Raw genomic sequence first — 19,549 nt, 5'->3', positions numbered from 1 at the left:
AGTGTTTCGACAGGTGGAGTGTTTCGACAGGTGGAGTGTTTCGACAGAGTGTTTCGACAGGTGGACTGTTTCGACGGAGTGTTTCGACGGAGTGTTTCGACAGGTGGAGTGTTTCGACGGAGTGTTTCGACCGGTGGACTGTTTCGACGGAGTGTTTCGACGGAGTGTTTCGACAGGTGGAGTGTGTTGAAGGAGTGTTTCGACAGGTGGAGTGTTTCGACAGGTGGAGTGTTTTGACACGTGGAGTCTTTCGACAGAGTGTTTCGACAGGTGGAGTGTTTCGACAGGTGGAGTGTTTCGACAGGTGGAGTGTTTCGACACGCGGAGTGTTTTGACGGAGTGTTTCGACAGGTGGAGTCTTTCGACGGAGTGCTTTGACAGGTGGAGAGTTTCGACGGAGTGTTTCGACAAGGGGAGTGTTTCGACAGGTGGAGTGTTTCGACACGTGGAGTCTTTCGACAGAGTGTTTCGACAGGTGGAGTGTTTCGACAGGTGGAGTGTTTTGACGGAGTGTTTCGACAAGTGGAGTGTTTCGACAGGTGGAGTGTTTCGACAGGTGGAGTGTTTCGACAGGCGGAGTGTTTCGACAGGCTGAGTGTTTTTCGACAGGCGACAGGTGGAGTGTTTCGATAGGTGGAGTGTTTCGACGGAGTGTTTCGACAGGCGGAGTGTTTCGACAGGCGGAGTGTTTTGACAGGCGGAGTGTTTCGACAAGCGGAGTGTTTCGAGAGGCGGAGTGTTTCGACAGGTGGAGTGTTTCGACAGGCGGAGTGTTTCAACAGGCGGAGTGTTTCGACAGGCGGAGTGTTTCGACAGGTGGAGTGTTTCGACAGGTGGAGTGTTTCGACAGAGTGTTTCGACAGGCGGAGTGTTTCGACAGAGTGTTTCGACAGAGTGTTTCGACAGAGTGTTTCGACAGGCGGAGTGTTTCGACAGGCGGAGTGTTTCGACAGGTGGAGTGTTTCGACAGGCGGAGTGTTTCGACAGGTGGAGTGTTTTGACAGGCGGAGTGTTTCGACAGGTGGAGTGTTTTCGACAGTTGGAGTGTTTCGACAGAGTGTTTCGACAGGCGGAGTGTTTCGACAGGTGGAGTGTTTCGACGGAGTGTTTCGACGGAGTGTTTCGACAGAGTATTTCGACAGGTGGAGTGTTTTGACCGGTGGAGTGTTTCGATAGGTGGAGTGTTTCGACAGGCGGAGTGTTTCAACAGGCGGAGTGTTTCGACAGGCGGAGTGTTTTCTACAGGTGGAGTGTTTCGACAGAGTGTTTCGACAGGCGGAGTGTTTCGACAGAGTGTTTCGACAGGCGGAGTGTTTCGACGGATTGTTTCGACAGGTGGAGTGTTTCGACGGAGTGTTTCGACAAGTGGAGTGTTTTGACGGGGTGTTTCGACGGAGTGTTTCGACAGGTGGAGTGTTTTGACGGAGTGTTTCAACAGGTGGAGTGTTTCGACAGGTGGAGTGTTTGACAGGCGGAGTGTTTCGACAGGTGGAGTGTTTCGACGGAGTATTTCGACAGGTGGAGTGTTTCGACAGGCGGAGTGTTTCGACAGGTAGAGTGTTTCGACGGAGTGTTTCGACGGAGTGTTTGGATATGTGGAGTGTTTCGACGGGTGGAGTGTTTCGACAGTTGGAGTGTTTCGACAGGTGGAGTGTTTCGACAGGTGGAGTGTTTTGACAGGCGGAATGTTTCGACAGGCGGAGTGTTTCGACAGAGTGTTTCGACGGAGTGTTTCGACAACGGGAGTGTTTTTCGACAGGCGGAGTGTTTCGACAGGCTGAGTGTTTTTCGACAGGCGACAGGTGGAGTGTTTCGATAGGTGGAGTGTTTCGACAGGCGGAGTGTTTCGACAGGTGGAGTGTTTCGACAGGTGGAGTGTTTCGACAGGCGGAGTGTTTCAACAGGCGGAGTGTTTCGACAGGCGGAGTGTTTTCTACAGGTGGAGTGTTTCGACAGAGTGTTTCGACAGGCGGAGTGTTTCGACAGAGTGTTTCGACAGGCGGAGTGTTTCGATAGGTGGAGTGTTTCGACAGACGGAGTGTTTCGACAGGTGGAGTGTTTTGACAGGCGGAGTGTTTCGACAGGTGGAGTGTTTCGACAGTTGGAGTGTTTCGACAGGTGGAGTGTTTCGACGGAGTGTTTCGACAGGTGGAGTGTTTCGACGGAGTGTTTCGACAGAGTGTTTCGATAGGTGGAGTGTTTCGTCGGGTGAAGTGTTTCGACAGGTGGAGTGTTTCGACAGGTGGAGTGCTTCGACAGGTGGAGTGTTTCGACAGGTGGAGACTTTCGACAGAGTGTTTCGACAGGTGGAGTGTTTCGACAGGTGGAGTGTTTCGACAGAGTGTTTCGACAGGTGGAGTCTTTCGACAGGTGGACTGTTTCGACGGAGTGTTTCGACGGAGTGTTTCGACAGGTGGAGTGTTTTGACGGAGTGTTTCGACAGGTGGAGTGTTTTGACGGAGTGTTTCGACAGGTGGAGTGTTTCGACAGGTGGAGTGTTTCGACACGTGGAGTCTTTCGACAGAGTGTTTCGACAGGTGGAGTGTTTCGACAGGTGGAGTGTTTCGATAGGTGGAGAGTTTCGACAGGCGGAGTGTTTCGACAGGCGGAGTGTTTCGACAGGTGCAGTGTTTCGACAGGTGGAGTCTTTCGACAGAGTGTTTCGAAGGTGGACTGTTTCGACGGAGTGTTTCGACGGAGTGTTTCGACAGGTGGAGTGTTTTGACGGAGTGTTTCGACAGGTGGAGTGTTTTGACGGAGTGTTTCGACAGGTGGAGTGTTTCGACACGTGGAGTCTTTCGACAGAGTGTTTCGACAGGTGGAGAGTTTCGACAGGTGGAGTGTTTCGATAGGTGGAGAGTTTCGACAGGCGGAGTGTTTCGACGGAGTGTTTCGACAGGTGGAGTGTTTGGACATGTGGAGTGTTTGGACATGTGGAGTGTTTCGACAGGTGGAGTGTTTGGACATGTGGAGTGTTTCGACGGGTGGAGTGTTTCGACAGGTGGAGTGTTTCGACAGGTGGAGTGTTTCGACGGAGTGTTTCGACAGGTGGAGTGTTTCGACGGAGTGTTTCGACAGGTGGAGTGTTTCAACGGAGTGTTTCGACAGGTGGAGTGTTTCGACAGGTGGAGTGTTTCGACACGTGGAGTCTTTCGACAGAGTGTTTCGACAGGTAGAGTGTTTCGACAGGTGGAGTGTTTCGACAGGTGGAGTGTTTCGACAGGTGGAGAGTTTCGACAGGCGGAGTGTTTCGACGGAGTGTTTCGACAGGTGGAGTGTTTCGACGGAGTGTTTCGACAGGTGGAGTGTTTGGACATGTGGAGTGTTTCGACGGGTGGAGTGTTTCGACAGGTGGAGTGTTTCGACAGGTGGAGTGTTTCGACGGAGTGTTTCGACAGGTGGAGTGTTTCGACGGAGTGTTTCGACAGGTGGAGTGTTTCGACGGAGTGTTTCGGCAGGCGGAGTGTTTTGACAGGCGGAATGTTTCGACAGGCGGAGTGTTTTGACAGGCGGAATGTTTCGGCAGGCGGAGGGTTTTGACAGGCGGAATGTTTCGACAGGCGGAGTGTTTCGACAGAGTGTTTCGACGGAGTGTTTCGACAGGTGGAGTGTTTCGACAGGTGGAGTGTAAAGTAATGGCCATCGGATCCTCGACTGTTGTGTTGTTTTGTAGATGTGTTGCTGTTGGGTAGTTATAATCACTGACTGCATCTGTCACCTGATTGGTCGAGTGGATGTGACTGGGGTTTGAATCAGGCTGCTGATTGGTTACTGTGGTGTAAACAGTAGATTAATTTGTGCAGGTGTTGAGGTGTGATGCAGGCGTCTGATTGGATGAAAATGCAGGCGTCTGATTGCATGAAAATGCAGGCGTCTGATTGGATGAAAATGCAGGCGTTTGATTGGATGAAGATGTTACCACGTTGAAGTCTGTGTTTTGAATCTCCTCATACATGCAGGCAGTCTGAAAAATAACACACATCAATAATTTAATAGTTTACATAGATTAAACACTCTGTTGATCAATAAACAATCATTTAACATGTATTTACTTTCTGATCTTCTACAGGTAAAGATTTGAACACACACCTCAGGATTGTGCTGCACATTTTGCTGAAATAAAGCTGAATGGAGCATGAATAGAGAGAAAAATAACAAGTCAAATCAATCCAAACAATAAAAACAGGACATTTTAAATCACAAACAAACTGTTACTTGTCCCAGATTTCCTCTTTCTCTTCTTCAGGATGATGAAGCTTCCACAACACAGAGTCAGAACCAGCAGAACCGAACCCAGACCGCCAGCAACAGAAGCCAGATCTGAACGCAACGCTAAACACATGATATTTACATGATGAAACACACTGCTGGTTCTGATTATACTGTTAAATAAACAACAGATATTAATCCTTTGGATTACAAGATATTGTAATATTGGAAATATACAGCTGTTATACAGAGTAACAGAAGTGAAACTGCAATGGTAAACCTCAACTCTTCAGAAGGAAACACTTCTCTTTACGGTTGATGTCAAACTAAATTAACCGAAATCTGATTTGCGCATCATTTTATGTTCATACAGGAGCTAAAATGTGTCTCAACAAATGTACAAACCAATTTACTTTCAAAGAGTGATCATGTGATCAATAAGGCTGGAGTTGCATTATGGGTAGTGTAGTTTGTGTGTTTGGCTGAAAGAGTTAAACTGCAGTGTTTCCTGGTGGGTGTTCAACTCTTTACCTGCAGAAGATCAGAAAAAACACTGTCTGTAAAATGACGTGTCAAACCATCAGTTTTACATTTGATTGCAAGTCTTGAGGAAGCTTTGATGAAATTCAGTTTCCAAGTTTGTGTAAGACATGAATTATCTTGTCAGAACGAGCTGGAAACAAGTCATTACAGGAATTAAATCATGATAATAAATGCAGCATTAGAATTGTGTTTAAAAGCTTTGATATCTCTATATTTACTATCAGACTCACTATTAATATTTTGATGGAAGTTAAGTTCTGAAAAGTTATGTAAACACGATAACTTCACATTAACAATATTTTCATCAACACATGTGACTGCAGATGATAAGAGGGTACAGTGTATGGGTGTGTGTGTGTGTGTGTGTGTGTGTGTTCAGTGCTGCTGTTTGTATATGGAATTAATGCTGGATGCTGAGAAATTAAGAAGAGCCGTCAAGCCGTGACAAATATATTCATAAAAAAATAAACACGAGTGATGAAGCAGATTGTTGTTCAGTATTGAATATCAGGAACCTCTGATCACATTTAGCTGGATTTGTTTGTAATCTCTCCATCTTCCATCTTCAGGATACTGATGGTCACTGTAAATGATCTGGTCTGATGATTATCCTTCAGTGAGAATCTGTCACTGAACACTGAGGACTCTCCTCCATCAGATCTTAGTATAAGGACAGCGTCTCTGTAAACTTCCTCTGTAGAAGTATTTGGGATAGTTTTCATATCCTGTATAAGGACAAATAATGCTCACTCGTCCTCCCTCTGTTCCTCTCACTGTAATGTCCACAGAAAGTGAACTGCTCACTACACACACATACACACACACACACTGCTTTACTCATGTACACTGATAACATACACCATAATATTAGATAATAAACACTTCTAGTAGAGATCTTCAGCTCTTACCCGTCAGCAGAAACACACAAACTATCAGTGGAAACTTCATTTCTTCATCAGTTCAGTTCAGAAAATCAGTCTGAAACTCTCAGTAGTTCCTCACACGACTCTCTGAAACTCAAACAGCAATAATACTGCTCTCATCTATCAGTGGAGAGTAAAATAATACGCTTGTTGCTCGTCTCACGTGACAAACTCAACTGTTCAGTGACTGTAGTTGTGTCCCGATCCAGAGGCTTCATCTGCTTTTCTTTTCTTTCTTTCTTTCTTTTATTTTTTATTTTTTATTTTTTTTTATTTTTATTTTTTTTTATTTTTTTTATGCTTACAAACAAACAAAGATGACAATCATAGCATACAATTATGTTACAAAATTGCAAACATATCTGTACAAAATATGACAACAATATGTACAGAGTCATCTTAAGACAAGTGTGTAACTATCTAAAACAAAAAAACAACAACAAAAAAATAAAAATAAAAAAATAAATGAAATGAGGGTCAAGAGGGCAAGAATTCTATACAAAATTTAGAGTAGGTCTAACCAAATTAAAGTCATTACAAAATAAAAGTGTTTTTATTGCTTTCTTATTTACTGAGGATGAGATGGCGTTAAGGTACATTTCAAATTCTTTCAAAAAAACTATAAAAATTGGTTTGTTGTTGGAGAATTTACATTTATGGATATAGAATTTCCCAATAAAATAAATTAAATTGGTTACAAAGCAGGCTTTTTTTTTAACGGGATCAGAGTCAAAGTATCCAAAAATAATGTCTTTAAAGGTTACTGATATATCTTGCTGGATATTATCTTTAATAAACTTGCCAATACTTTCCCATAGTTGTTTAGTATAGAAACATGACCAAAATAAATGATAAACAGTTTCTGTATGAACTTGGCAAAATGAGCATCTTGTATCAATATTACTTTTATATTTAATCATGAAATATTTAGCAGGGTAAAATGTATTTAATATTTTGAAGGATACTTCTTTTACTTTATTTGTTAAAAAATATTTTTGTGGTAAGGACCAAATCTTTTCCCAATTTAAATTTTTAAATAATCTACTCCAGTATGAAATTACAGGAGAAACAGAAACTATATCTACAAGAAAGAGGGATCTAACTTTATTATTTCTATCTTTTTTTCCTGAAAAACATATTTTACCAATTGGAGTTTTATCTGGCTCAGGAAGAGTACTAATTATTGTAGGAGAGTAAGGACAATTTTTAAAGAGGATACAGATCCCTGTTGGTATAGCTCCCATAACTATAGCAAATTCTTTGGGAGTAACTGGTATATTGTATTCTGAAAGAAACTCTGTGTATGTCATTAAGAAACCTTGTTTGTTAAAAAGCTGACGGACTAAAAATAAACCATTAATAAACCAATTATTATAAAATAAAGATCTATTTTTATATAAAATATATTGATTATTCCAAATAAGAAAATTATGTGGGGAAAAATTGTGTTTATATATTAAAGCCCATGCTAAAAGAACCTGTTGATGGAAATTTGAAAGTTTGATAGGAATTTTTGATATGTTGTAATTGCACATCAATAAAAATCTCAACCCCCCAATATATGAAAACACTTGTTGTGGGAAGATATTCCAGATGGAGTCTTGATTTTTCAAATACCGATTAAGCCAATTTATTTTGAAAGTATAATTTAAAGAGTTAAAATCAATCAAATTTAATCCACCTTTGTTATAATAGTTTAGAATCACCGATTTCTTCATATAGTGGATTTTATTTTTCCAGACGAAATCAGTCAGAACTCTATCAATCACTTTAGCTGTGGTCTTATCAACATACAGAGATTGGGCAGCATAAGAGAGACGTGAAAGCCCCTCAGCCTTGGTGAGCAAAATTCTTCCTTTAATAGATAGATCTCTTTGAAGCCAGCAGTTTAGTTTTTTCTTTGTTTTATCAATAATCGGAGTAAAATTTGTTGCACATCTATTTTTATCTTTAGTTATTTCTATACCAAGATATTTAACAGAGCTTTTAACAGCTATGCCGTTTATTGCGGAAACACTACAATTTTTTATGGGAAATAATTCACATTTATCTGTATTCAGACTTAGACCGGAGGCTTTAGAAAATGACTCAAGGATATTTAAGGCTATGGGGATTTGAGAAGAATCTTCTAAAAACAGCGCTGTGTCATCAGCTAACTGACTAATGATTAAATTTGTAGTTCCTACAGTTATGCCTTTTAGATTGCTCCTTCTGATATGCAAATTAAGAAATTGTACTGCAATTAAAAATAAATAAGGAGACACTGGACATCCCTGTCGAACACCACGATCAAGGAAAAATCTGGGAGAAGTACCGCTTTTTAGTTTAATAGAACTATTTCCATTTATATACAACATTTTCACCATCTTACAAAATGAGTCACCAAATCCTATTTTTTTAAGTGCTTGAAATAGAAAATGATGTTCTAAAGTATCAAACGCTTTGTAATAGTCTAAGAAAAGAATGAAGCTATCGTTATTAATTATATCAGAGTAATCTAAAATGTCCAATATTAACCTTATGTTGTTAGATATGTGTCTATTTTGCATAAAGCCAGATTGTGTTTCATCAATAATTGAATGTAATACTCCTTTTAATCTTTTGGCTAATACTAAAGCAATTATTTTATAATCATTGTTTAATAATGTAATTGGACGCCAATTATCTATGAAAGTAATATTTTTATTTGATTTGGGAATTAAAGTGATCAACCCTTGGCACAAAGTAGGAGGGAGAGACGAATTGTTTATGCTTTCCTTAAAGACATTTAATAAAAAAGGAGCTATATTTTCACTGAATACATGATAGAATTCTGACGTTAGACCGTCTGTACCAGGGGATTTATTTGTTTTTAGAGATTTAATTGCTTCCTCTATTTCTTTTAAGGTAATGGGGGAGTCACAAAAGGTTTGATCAGCGTTACCTAATTGATTAACAGAAGATAAGGACTCAAAAAAGATATGAGCATGTTGTTTGCTAAATTTAGATGTGTATAACTCACGATAAAATTTGGCACAAAAATTTGCAATAGCTTTTTGGTCTTCACAAAGATTTCCATCAATCATAAGCTTTCCAATCTGATTTTTTTCCATTTGTTGTCTTTCCAATCTAAAGAAATAAGAAGAATTCTGCTCACCTTCCTCTATCCATTTTTTCCGTGATCTAACAAATGCCCCTTCGGCTTTTTGTTTATAAACCTCATCCAACGCTTTTTGAAGATGAGTAAGCTCAACCTTTTCAGCATCAGATAGAACCATTTTAGATAGAAAATTTGAAATTGTACATATTATATTACTCTCATCATTGTTTTTCTTTTTAGCTAAATTACTACCAAAATTACGTATGAATTTACCAATTTCATATTTCACTAGTTCCCAGTTATTGCAAAAATTATTTTCCTTATTTGCTTTTTCCCAATAGCTAGTGATTATGTAATTAATTTGATCTTTTACTTCTTTGAATTTAAGCAGTGAATTGTTCAACTTCCAATAGGAGGTAAATCTTTGTAAATTAGCAGTATCTGAAAGAGGAATGAGTATGGATATGCATTGGTGATCAGAGAGAGGCGATGGAGTAATATTAGAGGATACATGATTTAAACCACTAGAGGTAAGCCACATATCAATACGAGACTGGTTCGATAGAGAATTATTGCTCCAAGTAAATGTTTTTTGAGAAGGATGTGTTTCTCTCCAACTGTCGAGTAAAGAAAATCGTTGCATAAACCTCTTTAAGTATAAATTTGAGTTATCAGGTGACTTTGGAGGCCATCTGTCTAAGATGTTATCCATAACCACATTAAAATCCCCTCCAAGAACTAAAAAAGAATTTGGGTATTTAGTAAGCAATTTTAACACATGTTCTTCCACTTGATCAAAAAGTTTTTCGTTGCTTTTATGTTGATTAAAACCGTAAACATTGACAATAATACCTATTACATTTGAAATATCCAAAACAAGGCAAATATAGCGACCACCTGGATCACATACAGAACATAATAGCTTCCCATTAAAGCGGTTTTTAAGAATACAAACACCAGCTGAGTTACTTGTTCCATGAGCCATCCATAAATCAGATCCCCAATGAGATTTCCAGAAAACAAAATCCTCTTTAGTTGAATGGCATTCTTGCAAAAAACAAAAGTCAGATTTAAACTGTTTAAGAAATAGAAAAATCGCTTTCCTTTTTGTAATGTTTCTTAACCCTCTAGTATTAAAAGAAACTATAGAAAGAGACATAAATAAGAAAAAAAAGATATAAGCTATAGCCTATTAAATGCTATAGATGTAGATTGAACTGGTCTCTGAAAGTGTGAAATATACAAACAAAGTAATGATGAGAACAGCAAACTCTATACTAGTACAAATATATAGTGCAAATCAGAATTTAGAATTCAATCTTCATAGAACATGAATAATCTTAACTCGTATAGTACAAATCGTATTTCTTCAGCGCAGATGCTATAATACTAGAACTAGATTAGCTTCCTTATTTGTTTTCATCCATGAGTATCAAGATAAGAAAACAAATTCCTGAGATTATGCCTTCAATCCAAAAGAAAACATCAAAAAGGTTGAATTAGCATTAAATTAACATAACTAGGCCTATATAAATTAACTTAAAGTGCAAGCGATTTTATATTCGTTAAAAGTACAAATTGGTCTAAACTATTATTTTTTCTTCTTCTTTCTTTTTTGTATAAATAAAGTAATACAACTTAAGGCAGGCAACAATCTCGAGATTCAACAGACTTTCGTTAGCCCTCAGGATCAATGCAAATTAGAAAAAGGCTTCAACCATGTCAGCAACTTAAAGATTCAGGCTGGAGGGAGTATTTCGACTCCTTCTACAAATGCCCTACCTCCAATAAAGTAAGCACGTTTGTTATTTTGTCTTGCTTTTTCCACTACCGGCCAAAGTTTGTTCCTCCTCTCTTTATCTGCAGGAGATAGTTCCTCAGATATTTTCAGGCCATTTTCCCTGAGAAAGGCAGACTCCTTCGCTGCACGCCACACAGCGTTGCGAAAGAAACGCGAGGCAAATTGACAAATAATTCCTCTGGTCTTATTCGGTTCTTTACGACCAAGTCGGTGCACAGTATCAATAGCGTTCGGAAGTTTATCTTTGTCTTCTGGCACGAGTTGCTGACACAGCTGGATGATCCGTTGCCTAACATCTTCTCTTTCCTTCTCAGGGACTCCATGGATTCTTAAATTCCAGCGTCGCGAATAACTTTCCAGGTGTGCTAGTCTTCTTTCTTGCTCATTAGTAGCCTGATCCACTTTGCCCACCTTGGCCTCCACCACTCCATATTTGAGTTTCAGACTGTTCACTTCTTCGCTCATAAATTCGATGGCTTCCTTGACACTAGTGATTTGCTTGGTGTTTTCGTTTATCACCTCTTTCATATTAGTAATGGCACGTGTATTTTCTCCTATCAATTTTTATTTTCTTTCTTTCTTTGGATGCTCCCTTCGAAGGCTGGTTGCGTCACCGCTGCGCGTCGAAGTCTGTCCCGATGTGAAGCTCATTCGAATGCGGACTCTTTCTTCCTTCTAAGCTCTAAGCTTTTTTTTTCTTCTATTTTTCAGTGGCTTTTCTAATCTGTGTAGACTTAAATGTATTCTAGATTTGCGTTTGCCAAATTGCACGCCAGCAAAACATGTTATTGAACTTAAATATAGGCCATGATGAATTATGCATTTTGATAATAGCCAATAGGTATAGGTAATGTAACGCAAAGTTGAGATGTTGCCCAGAGAGAAAAACATTAGATGTCGGATGAAAAGATGCACGAGAGGCGAGAGTTGTCGTATTTTCCCCGCGTTTAATAAAACCACTCAAACGTCACACTCGTCCGCAAACATGGGGATCGAGCGAGAAAAAGTACACAAAGACAAACATCTAACTCTGGTCACAATAGAAAAAGGAAATTAAAGATAGAATACAAAGAGAGTCGGCAGAGCGGTTATCTCCTCTCCTCACTGTCAAAATCTAACTGACACTCTACGCACATGCGCAGTTCTCATTTTAACTCAGATTGCATAAAACACAAAGTGACCGTTACAGTAACACTTTAGAATGCTGTTCCTTCATTAATGAATAACTACACTGGAACAAATGAGTAATTCATTATTAGCACTCTAGTAACTACTAATAAATAACAAGAAACTCTGATTAACGTTGTAACAAGGTTCAGATGTTATGGTAAGAAGGAGGCGGGAACCAGCGAACCTTCATACACTTTTAAAAATAAAATAAAACAAATACAAAAACCAAAGTATAAGCCAGCAGCCCCTCGTGGACGATTGCGCTCAGTCGAATGTGGTAGTTCACTATTAGCTAATCAGTACTATTTGTCATAGCTCACTGAAGAATATAAGAACTATACAGGTTCATAATTAATATTAATAATGCATAATGGATAATAAAGACAATGATAGCCCATTAGTAATGAGTCAAGTGTTACTACGTCCTTCTAAAGGATCTACTAATAATTTGGATCAGTATTGAAAGACATGATTACTACCTAATATTGACAGAAATCATTGTAAGCTTTTAAGGTTTTTGTAAGGTTTTGGATAGTAATGACTCAAGTGTTACTACATCTTTCTAAAGGAATTACTAATTATTTGGATCAATATTCTAAAGTGAAGATAGGAACAGGGTAGTAATGACTACCAAATCCATTGGAAGGAATAACTATTCAAAATCTTCCAAAAATCTCAAAAGCTTACAATGACTTCAATATTACGCACCGGTCTCGTATTTCTCACAGAGGAGCGGAAGCATAAAAGGAGGAGCGACGAAGGTGAAGGAAGAGAGAGGACCAGGCCTGGATTTTACGTGGTGTTGTGTTTTGTTTATGTTTTATTATGTGTGTGCGGCAGTCGTCCATGAGGGGCTGCCGCCTTTACTTTCGTTCCAATGTAGCAAACGTATGTTTGCAATTAATATGCAATTATTGTTTTATAATTATGCCTTTTTGTATATAAACTACTTATGTGTTGTAGTCAAGGGGGTAATCCATCAGCCGGAAGTTGAAGCCTCGTGGGAGCCGCCATTGTAGCAGAACTTCACCTGCTGTTAGCATTCCATTGACTCCCATTCATTTTGGCGTAACTTTGACAGCGAATAACTTTACATCTGAGGCGTCCAAAGACTTCATTTGTCCATTGTTTATTTCTAAAGAAACACGACAATGTATAAGAGGCTCCATTACTTTGTATCTTACGTTATGGCCCCGTAGAAGCCGTTTTTGTAAAAAAAGAGGCTTACGATTGCGTCATAACCACGCGACTTTCTGTCGCACAATAGAGACATTACCGTACAGACAGGAGGAGAAGCTCGCAGGCAATCTTTTACTGTCTATGTACATAGAGGGGAACATAGAGGCATAAAGTCAAGGGAGAAGCCCATAGATAGAGAGTCCATAAAAACAACAGGACAAAATATTTCAACAACTTTTTTGAGGAATTAGGTGATTCAGATTTGTCTTGACACAGCTACTAGAAGATGTACAACTGTCAGACTGTCGTCAAGCTCAGTTTGAGTCTGCGCAGTCGCTCAGCCATCAGGATTTTAATGGGCTTCAGTTTTCTCCGTTGAAATCAAGGGGGTCGCTGTGTCCATTTCTTTTACTGTCTATGGTTGTAGTCAACCACAATGGTAACTTTATATAATGTAAGTGTTTTTATAAAGCAAGACACTAAAGGCTGTTGTTAAACGATTTGTTAAGAAAGTGTAATATATTGTATTTATTGTTTAGGACAGATTTGACTCACTTTACCTAACCAGAGAATAATTAAGATAAGGTAAAAGGTGTTTAAAATTGCACACCATAAAACATGGCGCCCAACGTGGTAGGGGGGATTGATCATTGATTACTGGCCATAATCAATGAATAATTGCTCAAACGACTAGAAACGTCATGTAGGATACACAAGAGTGTAGAGTTAAATAGGAGAAAAGGCTCGACATGACAAATAATAAACCGTAAAAGCAAAAAGGGCTGTAAAGGTTTATTTAGCCGATAAAGATGTGAGATGAATCTCATACGGCGGGTCTCAGAGAGGCTAGGAAAGCTGAAGAGACAGGGCTTGTGTGTGAATAACACAGAGCCCGACTCTTCATTCAAGTTAATACGAGTGATCGTGCTTGTAGTGGAGAATAGTGAGTAAATATATCAGTTCGAGAGATAGAACTTCATTTATTAGTACTTCGGCTTCCATCCAGAGACCATTGAGAATAGATAAAATGAAGGAAACAATAGCATCAGCAGTAATGCTGTGGGCACAGGAAGTAAAAGTTAAAAGATTTAAAAATAGCACTGTATATATTCAGTGTAAAAACAGAGAAGTTGAGGGTATTGTTACGAATTTGCGTGGAAGCAAAGGCAGTAGGCGGATCTAAATGCAGCAGTAGACTTTAATTACAGATACAGACAAGATACTCGTGGTACGCACATTAAAACATACATTCAATAACTGACCACGAACAAAAGAGCAGACAGGATTTAAATACACAGACGGGATGAGGGAACAAGACACAGCTGGGGCAAATCAGAACACCGAGCGGGACCATACAACCTAACAAGACAACACACCTGAAACAAGGGACCTAATAATGACATGACTAGGATAACAGACTACAATTAACAAGGCACAAACTGAATAAAAGACCAAAGACAGAGAAACCACAAACCAGAAACATGACAAAATGAATAAACACCGTAACAGGTATAGTGTCAAAAATACCAGACGTAGGAACAAAAACAATATAGGATGGTAATTATAAAAAAAAAGACAAAATGCCAGGAGAACAGACAGAAGAGGGAAAAATCAAGAAATATAAGGAAGGGAAGTTTTGAAAATACTAAGAGGAGCTCTTCCAAGATAGAGACAGATCGAGGGAAGAATGAATGAAGTAAGAACAAGAAATTATAGATAAAAAAATAGTAATAGATTAAAAATTGGAAAAATAAAAAGACATATGTTACGGTCTACAGCAGAGGCTATAGATGGAATGCTTGTCTTTAATAGAAACAAACAAATGATAATTGGAGGGACTGCAGGGCAGTTTTAGCCTGTTAGGAGCACAGGCGTTAGAAGAGATAGAGAATAAAAGAGGGAGATTAAACGTGTAATCCCCGGGGTTAGTGAGAATAACTTCTGGTGAATCCCACTGGAATTGTGTCGCATAAACTATGATGGCAGATTGTAGAACAAAAAAAAAGTACTACTAAATGCTCTGAGTTAAAAGCTGAAATAATAATGTCGTCCTTAATTCAAAATGAAATTAGTAGAAAGGTTATAATAATGAATTTAACCTTAATAGGGACAGGACAGTTTGGACATTCAGTAACAGCTGTGATTAATGGAATAATAGAGAATTCAGAAGAGGAATCTCTAAAAGAATAAATAATGAATAATAGAGAGGAGTTTAAACAAACGTATAATAGAGTAAGAAGAACAACTAAGACTGCCGTGACAGCAGTCTCTGAGTTATAAGGAGACAGACACGGGTCTATGAAGACTGAGTTATATTCAATAATAATAAATACAGAAAGTGAAAATAGTGAAACAGAGTTAGGGATGTGAAAATACTACGACGTAAAAAAAGGAGGTATATTGCAGTTAAAAAAGAAGAACTAAACAAATTCAAAAACTAGAAATTAAAGGAACTACATACAGGAATCCTAGCAGTGAAAAGAGAGCTGAAAATGGGATGAGAAGATAACAGACTTATGAGCGAGTGCAAACAGCCGGTCAGCTCCTGCTTCAAACATAGCTAAAGTAGAGCGATGGTTAAAGACAGAGAACAGGACAATGTGAAGCAAAAACATTTGAAGTAGGTTATGAATTAAACAGAAGAATAGTGAGAGAAATGTAAAAAGTAATAATAACATTGAAATAAGATCTAAAGAGAGTGCTGGAAACAATAGAAAGGTCAGCAAGCTGTAAAGCTCTTAAACTTAGAGATTTCTGAGAACTAGGAGAGTAGAAGCAAGACAGAGACAAAAAAAACAACAAAGAAAAGTGAAGGAGAAAGAATATTGGAGCCGTAGTTAATGAGAAAACAGACCACAGCGCTTATACAGATCGTATAATTAAAACAACAGAACAATTAAAGTTGAGATGTTAAAACATTGATTAAGTTGATATAGCTATAACAAAAGTTAGAAGTTATTGACAATGTGAGAAGTTGAACAGGGACATATTCCCAATGGAAGGAGATGTTGCTTAATGCATCTAAAGACCATATCCCACTAAGTGTATGGTTATAATTAGAAGATGAAATACCTATGACAGATAAAGTAAGGTTACTAAGAGAAGTAAGTGAATATAAATTAGTAATGATCTGTAATAATGTAACTAAAAAACAAATAGAGGACAGAATATCTGAGTATGAGTTAAGCTCTCAGCATGTGAGATTAGTGAGGAAAACAACCTCAGAATAAATGAATATAGAAATAAACGAAAACAGAAATTATTCCAAGTGTCAAAATGAATGAAAGAATGACATATAATACTCATCAAACGAGACAGAGAGATGGAATTAAGTTTAGTATACTTAAAACAGAAGAATAAAATACAAAAGCCTGGCAGAAAATAATGCAGGAATTGGTAAGGATGAAAATAAAAATAGTATACAAAAGACAAAGTTATATTTAATATGATAAATGGGGAAAGATGACCCCAGAGCAAAGAAGTAAAGTGATGCACAAAATAGAGGACTCAAATATAAAAAGAATTGGACAGAATAAAATTGTCATTAAAAAATAAATACAGCTTGATGAATAAAAAGAGCAATAGAGAAAAAGAGACATTGAAAAATGCTTGGCCTGTTGAAGAGACCAACATTTGTGACCGAAGAGTAATAGAAAAAGATGAAGTTAGACTTATTAATAATAGAAATAAATAGAATTTATTTAAGACAAAAGTGCTCAGGTGTCCTCAACAACAGAGCCAATGCACTTTACAGATAATATTATAATTAACGATGGAAGAACAGAAAGTAAATGAGTAGGAGAGACAATTTACATGCAGGAATAGACTTTAAAAAATTCCTGTCTTGAGATTAAAAATAAATAAAAGAACAATGGTAAAAAGAGTAGTGAAGAATATGCTAATGAAATAGTTGCAATACATAAACCACAGCAACAATATCCCATTAATAAAATAGGTAAAGAAGAATTAAATAAGGCAATACAGGAGTTATTGGATCACGAAGTTATTAAGGAAGTCCTGTACAATTAATACCAAAACTAGATAAGAGTTTTAGACAAATTATAAAGCATTAAACAAAGTAACAAAGTCCGATAGGCGTAGGGTGATTAATGCTAGTGATACGATTGAACGATTGAGGGAAGGTACATTTCTCTTAAAATTGGATTTGGCTAATGGCTTTTGGTCAATTCCACTGGCAGAGGTTAGTCAAGAAAAGACTGCTTTTACAGTAAATAACAAACGTATGAGAGATTATCACCGTAGCGATATATACATTCCTCAGTAGTATTTCTATTAAAAGAATGACTTGTGGAAGTTTATATTGATGATATACTAATGGTAAATGACGACGAAAAAGAACATACTGAAACCGTGAAAAAGGTTAAGTTAATTGGCTTGCAGCAGCTGAATTAACAATTAATATAAAAATAAAACAAAGTGAAGTAATGGCAGATCTGGTTAAAATTTTAGGTCTCTGCAGGGAACAGAAGGATTATACAATCCATGAAAGAGCGGATAGCAGATCTAAAAACCCCAGAGAGTGTTAGAAAAGTACAACAAGGGCCTTATGAATTATGTGAGGAATATAATTCCTGAATTTAGTCAGAAAGATAAACCAATGAACGCTACAATGAAAGGTAATAAATTGTGTTGTGAAGAGGCAGAAAAAGCACTTCGAGAGTGAAAAAGAAGCAATTTTAAGCTCTTAGAAGGAAGAGATGAGGAAAAGGCTATTGAAGTTTATCTATAGATATAGATTTAATTGTTTTTCAATTAATATAAGAAGAGTAATATACCATTAATGTGTTTAAGCTGGGAAAATACAGAAGAGATTTTCTTTCTGTAGAAAAGAAACTATAGCAGCTATTAGTAAAAGATATGCAGAATTACGTGGTCTTGCAAGAAAAATACATTTATTCAAAGGCACGATAGTATATACAGACGGATAAAAGACTCGTGCAGAGTGTAATGCACACTGTGTGTATGTTATAAAACATAAAACGGTGAAGAAATAAGTGACGGGGCTTTGTCCCGGGTACAGCTCAACATGTAGAAGTTATAGCTGTATTAAAAGCACTAGAAAGGCTAAAAGAAATAAAGGCTACATAAGTTATTATTATAACGGATAGCAAATGTTGTGACAAGTTTAAATGAAAACGTAGACATTTGGAGACAGAATAGATACGCTAAGTTTAACAGAAAACCTGGATGGAAGAAGATTAATGATATTTAGGAATTTGGACCTAGCAGTGATTCATCAACATGGACATTCAAAGTACAACACAGAGATATCTTTAAGAAACAAAGAAGTAGATCAACTAGCTAGAATAAGAAGAAGAATTATAATGAAAGAAAATTAGACAGTTGTATAAAAAAAATACACAAGTAAATAAAACATTCTTTAAACCTAAAGGTGATAATACAGATAATTATAAATATTCCTGATTGGAGGAATAAATATAGAAAAATTAGAGTAAAGTGTGAAAATTGTATGAGAAGGGCAAGAGTAAAATTATAAGAAGTGATTATGATAGAATCACACCAGAAAGGTTCGACCAAGGGTGTTGATTGGATATAACTGGACCTTTAAATCAAGGTCAAAGTTGAAATATTTATTAGTAGCAGTAGAATTTGGGCAAAATACATTAAAAGACACTTTTGCAAATACCTTTATAAAAGCAATAGAGGAGTAAAAAAAAATATGCCTCTCCAACATAAATATTTGTAGTGACCTGTTGCACCTAAAATTTTTAGTTGGCCCAATTTAAGTTGCGGAAACCAACTGTTTGTGTTGTGCTGACTACCCCTGCATGTAGACTGAACTTGAAATAGAATGTCGTGTCAATTAAATATGTTCTGTTGACTAAACATAGCTTGTTGGGTTCGGCCAACTAAAGTTAAGTTTTCTAAACTACATCCAATAAGTTCAGCCAACTAAAGTGGTGTTTTGAAAATCGAATTTTTAAGCCACCATTATGGTGATCAGTGTTCGCTTTAGTTGGGCTCGTGACCCTTAAAATGTTAACATTAGATTTTGTTTGGCAGTTGTATCTGAGTTATAACTGCCAGATGATCAAAGAAAGAAGATGATTCTGATGGTGTTGGTTATATTATGACATAATCATCACTTGAAAGTTTTTTAGTGATTCTATAGCAAACGATTTTCAGCATTTTCAGTGTAGTCCAAAATATTTCTAAAAAGTTTTTCTGATCAGCATCCCGAGAATAATATAGGGTTGATAATATAACATACTTTATCAGAGGAACGTTAGAGGTTATCTGGAAAACATACTGTTTTGCAGTGATTTATATATTCATATATAACATTTTTATGTATTATATTATTTATATATTATATTATATTAAATTAAATTGATATATAACATACTGTTTTGCACAGAGCTTTGCTGTATATGCACCAGAAAGAAATGTAATTGGGAAATGTGCAGTAGCAACTTTAAAAAGTTTCTTTAGTTCAAATCATAATGACATAAGATGGGATGAAAACATCGAGCAGGCATTATTTTATAATAATTTCACTAATGTAAATCGAGAAGATAAAGAGAAAAAAAGAACAATACAATGACAAACATCAGGTTGAAGACTATGTGTGGATAAGATTGGATAATAAGAAATCAACTAAAC

The 19,549-nt window shown here is 37.4% G+C and overlaps 1 protein-coding gene and 1 long non-coding RNA gene across 2 annotated transcripts in view; both read right to left on the bottom strand.

Moving 5' to 3' along the window:
- The window catches only part of LOC143710510 (B-cell receptor CD22-like), a 773,497-nt gene that overhangs the window by 62,180 nt on the left and 691,768 nt on the right, over positions 1 to 19,549 (bottom strand). The window lies entirely within an intron of this gene.
- Positions 3,656 to 4,232, bottom strand: LOC143710475 (uncharacterized). Its single transcript, XR_013194569.1, has 3 exons — positions 4,216 to 4,232; positions 4,090 to 4,124; positions 3,656 to 3,964 (listed from the first exon to the last, which is right to left on the bottom strand). It is a non-coding gene; the product is annotated as an uncharacterized LOC143710475 (long non-coding RNA).

Source organism: Siphateles boraxobius, unplaced genomic scaffold (assembly GCF_051911475.1).
Source record: "Siphateles boraxobius isolate OS27281-9 unplaced genomic scaffold, OSU_SipBor_1 47, whole genome shotgun sequence".
Lineage (NCBI taxonomy): Eukaryota > Metazoa > Chordata > Actinopteri > Cypriniformes > Leuciscidae > Siphateles > Siphateles boraxobius.
Note: the sequence above shows the minus strand (reverse complement) of the source record. Positions and strands in the feature narration are given on the sequence as shown.